Source organism: Neovison vison, chromosome 2, assembly GCF_020171115.1.
Source record: "Neovison vison isolate M4711 chromosome 2, ASM_NN_V1, whole genome shotgun sequence".
NCBI lineage: Eukaryota > Metazoa > Chordata > Mammalia > Carnivora > Mustelidae > Neogale > Neogale vison.
This window is the reverse complement of record NC_058092.1, coordinates 145,005,531-145,010,290: the sequence shown is the minus strand read 5'-3', so window position 1 is coordinate 145,010,290 and position 4,760 is coordinate 145,005,531. Positions and strand designations below refer to the sequence as shown.

Here is a 4,760-nt window from a genome sequence, read left to right as displayed (position 1 = left end):
TCTTCTTTTCACATGAGGAATTGAAAGCCCGCATCATTCTTTCATCTTGTTTTCAATGATCTTTGAGATAATGAGTAGATATTATAGTTTTCTGCAATAACCATAATGTGAGTTCCTCTTTGCCTCTGACCTAGAGGAAGCCCAGCTCATGAAATAAATACTAACCGAGAAGCCATAACAATCTAGGTTCAGGCCTTATGCTCTTTATTTTTTGAAATTTTTTAAAATTTTTTCCAATTTATTTATTTTAAGAAAAACAGTATTCATTATTTTTTCACCACACCCAGTGCTCCATGCAAGCCGTGCCCTCTATAATACCCACCACCTGGTACCCCAACCTCCCACCCCCCCGCCACTTCAAACTCCTCAGATTGTTTTTCAGAGTCCATAGTCTCTCATGGTTCACCTCCCCTTCCAATTTACCCAAATTCCCTTCTCCTCTCTAACGCCCCTTGTCCTCCATGCTATTGGTTATGCTCCACAAATAAGTGAAACCATATGATAATTGACTCTCTCTGCTTAACTTATTTCACTCAGCATAATCTCTTCCAGTCCCGTCCATGTTGCTACAAAAGTTGGATATTCATCCTTTCTGATGGAGGCATAATATTCCATAGTGTATATGGACCACATCTTCCTTATCCATTCATCCGTTGAAGGGCATCTTGGTTCTTTCCATAGTTTTGCAACCGTGGCCATTGCTGCTATAAACATTGGGGTACAGATGGTCCTTCTTTTCACGTCATCTGTGTCTTTGGGGTAAATACCCAGGAGTGCAATTGCAGGGTCATAGGGAAGCTCTATTTTTAATTTCTTGAGGAATCTCCACACTGTTCTCCAAAGAGGCTGCACCAACTTGCATTCCCACCAAGAGTGGAAGAGCGTTCCCCTTTCTCCACATCCTCTCCAAAACATGTTGTTTCCTGTTTTGTTAATTTTGGCCATTCTAACTGGTGTAAGGTGATATCTCAATGTGGTTTTAATCTGAATCCCCCTGAGGGCTAATGATGATGAACATTTTTTCATGTGTCTGATAGCCATTTGTATATCTTGATTGGAGAAGTGTCTGTTCATATCATCTGCCCATTTTTTGATGTGATTGCCTGTTTCGTGTGTGTTGAGTTTGAGGAGTTCATTATAGATCCTATCAACCTTTCGTCTGTACTGTCATTTGCAAATATCTTCTCCCATTCCGTGGGTTGCCTCTTTTTTTTTTTTTTTTGACTGTCTCCTTTGCTGTGCAGAAGCTTTTGATTTTGATGAAGTCCCAAAAGTTTATTTTCGCTTTTGTTTCCTTTGCCTTTGGAGACGTATCTTGAAAGAAGTTGCTGTGGCTGATATCAAAGAGATTACTGCCTATGTACTCCTCTAGGATTCTGATGGATTCCTGTCTCACGTTGAGGTCTTTTATCTCTTTCGAGTTTATCTTTGTGTATGGTGTAAGAGAATGGTTGAGTTTCATTCTTTTACATATAGCTGTCCAGTTTTCCCAGCACCATTTATTGAAGAGACTGTCTTTTTTCCACTGTATATTTTTTCCTGTTTTGTCGAAGATTAATTGACCATAGAGTAGAGGGTCCATATCTGGGCTCTCTACTCTGTTCCACTGGTCTATGTGTCTGTTTTTATGCCAGTACCATGCTGTCTTGGTGATCACAGCTTTGTAATAAAGCTTGAAATCAGGTAACGTGATGCCGCCAGCTTTATTTTTGTTTTCAACATTTCCTTAGCGATTCGGGGTCTCTTCTGATTCCATACAAATTTTAGGATTATTTGCTCCAGCTCTTTGAAGAATACCGGTGGAATTTTGATCGGAATGGCATTAAAAGTATAGATTGCTCTAGGCAGTATAGACATTTTAACAATGTTTATTCTTCCGACCCAAGAGCATGGAATGGTATTCCATCTGTTTATGTCTTCTTCAATTTCTTTCATGAGTGTTCTGTAGTTCCTTGAGTACAGATCCTTTACCTCTTTGGTAAGGTTTATTCCCAGGTATCTTATGGTTCTTGGTGCTATAGTGAATGGAATCGATTCTCTATTTTCCCTTTCTGTATTTTCATTGTTAGTGTATAAGAAAGCCACAGATTTCTGCACATTGACTTTGTATCCTGCCACGTTGCTGAATTGCTGTATGAGTTCTAGTAGTTTGGGGGTGGAGTCTTTTGGGTTTTCCATATAAAGAATCATGTCATCTGCGAAGAGAGAGAGTTTGACTTCTTCATTACCAATTTGGATACCTTTTATTTCTCTCTGTTGTCTGATTGCTGTTTCTAGGACTTCTAATACTATGTTGAACAAGAGTGGTGAGAGTGGGCATCCTTGTCTTGTTCCTGATCTCAATGGGAAGGCTGCAATCTTTTTCCCATTGAGGATGATATTTGCTGTGGGTCTTTCATAGATCGATTTTATGAGGTTCAGGAATGTTCCCTCTATCCCTATACTTTGAAGCGTTTTAATCAGGAACAGATGCTGGATTTTGTCAAATGCTTTTTCTGCATCAATTGAGAGGACCATGTGGTTCTTCTCTCTTCTCATATTAATTTGTTGTATCACATTGATTGATTTGCGAATGTTGAACCATCCTTGTAGCCCAGGGATGAATCCCACCTGATCATGGTGGATAATCTTTTTAATGTGCTGTTGGATCCTGTTGGCTAGGATCTTGTTGAGAATCTTAGCATCCATATTCATCAGTGATATTGGTCTAAAATTCTCCTTTTTGGTAGGGTCCTTGACTGGTTTGGGGATCAGGGTAATGCTGACTTCATAGAAAGAGTCTGGAAATTTTCCTTCTGCTTCAATTTTTTGAAACAGCTTCAGGAGAATAAGTGTTATTTCTTCTTTGAAGGTTTCATAGAATTCCCCAGGGAATCCGTCACGTCCTGGGTCTTGTTTTTTGGGAGGTTTTTGATCACTGATTCAATCTCGTTATTAGATATCGGTCTATTCAGGTTGTCGATTTCTTCCTGGCTCAATGTTGGTAGTTTAAATTTTTCCAGGAATACATCCATTTCGTCTAGGTTGCTAAGCTTATTGGCATATAACTGTTCGTAATAACTTCTGATGATTGCTTCTACTTCCTTGGTGTTAGTTGTGATCTCTCCCTTTTCATTCATAATTTTATGAATTTGGGCTTTCTCTCTTTTCTTTTGGATTAGTGTAGCCAGTGGCTTATCGATCTTATTGATTCTTTCAAAAAACCAGCTTCTAGTTTCATTGATACGTTCTACTGTATCTCTGGTTTCTACCTCATTGATCTCAGCTCTAATCTTGATGATTTCCCTTCTTATGTGCGGAGTTGGTTTGACTTGTTGGTGATTTTCCTGTTCTTTAATGTGTAGAGACAGCTGATGTGTTCTAGATTTTTCAATTTTTTTGATGGAGGCTTGGATGGCTATGTATTTTCTTCTTAGGACCGCCTTTGCTGTATCCCATAGGTTTTGGACCGAAGTGTCTTTATTCTCATTGGTTTCCATGAATTGTTTCAGTTCTTCTTTGATCTCCTGGTTGATCCAAGCATTCTTAAGCAAGGTGGTCTTTAGCTACCAGGTGTTTGAGTTCCTTCAGAACTTTTCCTTGTGATTGAGCTCCAGTTTCAAAGCATTGTGATCTGAGAATATGCAGGGAATCATCTCAGTCTTTTGGTATCAGTTGAGTCCTGATTTGTGACCCAGTATGTGGTCTATTCTGGAGAAGATTCTGTGTGCACTCGAGAAGAATGTGTATTCTGTTGATTTAGGGTGGAATGTTCTGTATATATCTATGAGGTCCATATGGTCCAATGTGTCATTCAATGCTCTTGTTTCTTTATTGATTTTCTGCTTCGGTGATCTGTCTAATTCTGAAAGAGGCGTGTTAAGATCTCCTACGATTAGTGTATTCATATCAATATGACTCTTTATCTTGATTAACAGTTTTCTTAAGTAATTGGCTGCTCCCATATTGGGAGCATAGATATTTACAGTTGTTAGATCATCTTGGTGGATAGTCCCTTTAAGGATTATGTAGTGTCCTTCTGTATTTCTGACTGCAGTCTTTAGTTTGAAGTCCAATTTATCTGACATGAGAATCGCTACCCCAGCCTTCTTTTGAGACCCATTGGCATGAACGATGCTGCTCCATCCCTTCACTTTCAGTCTGCGTGTATCTTTAGGTTCAAAATGGGTCTCTTGTAGACAGCATATGGATGGGTCCTGTCGTTTTATCCAATCTGCAACCCTGTGCCGTGTTTTGGGTGCATTTAGGCCATCCACATTGAGAGTGATTATTAAACTGATAAGAACAGATACTACACTTGATCTTAGCCAAATGGCCGAGAAGCGATGAGAGTGATTATTGATAGATACGTTTTATTGACATCGAGTTACCTTTGAAGTCTTTCTTTCTGTAGAATGTCTCTATATTTCTGTTTAATGCTACTCTTGGGATTTTTCCTCTTTTATAGAACCCTCCTTAATATTTCCTGCTGTGTCGGCTTCGTGGTTGCATAGTCTTTTAAGCCTTGCTGGTCTTGAAAACTCTTTATCTCTCCATCCATTTTGAATGTCAGTCTTGCTGGATAAAGTATTCTTGGCTGCATGTTCTTCTCATTTAGTGCCCTGAATATATCTTGCCAGCCTCTTCTGGCTTGCCAGGACTCTGTGGACAGGTCTGACGTTATTCTGATGGGCTTCCCTCTGTAAGTAAGGAGCCTCTTTGCCCTGGTGGCTTTCAAGAGATCATACCTACAATTATAATTCCTCAATTTGACTATCAGG

The 4,760-nt window shown here is 39.4% G+C and overlaps 1 pseudogene; it reads right to left on the bottom strand.

The window, feature by feature from the left end:
* Positions 1–4,232: 4,232 nt before the first annotated feature.
* Positions 4,233–4,327, bottom strand: LOC122901378 (annotated as a pseudogene).
* Between the last annotated feature and the right edge of the window lie 433 nt (positions 4,328–4,760).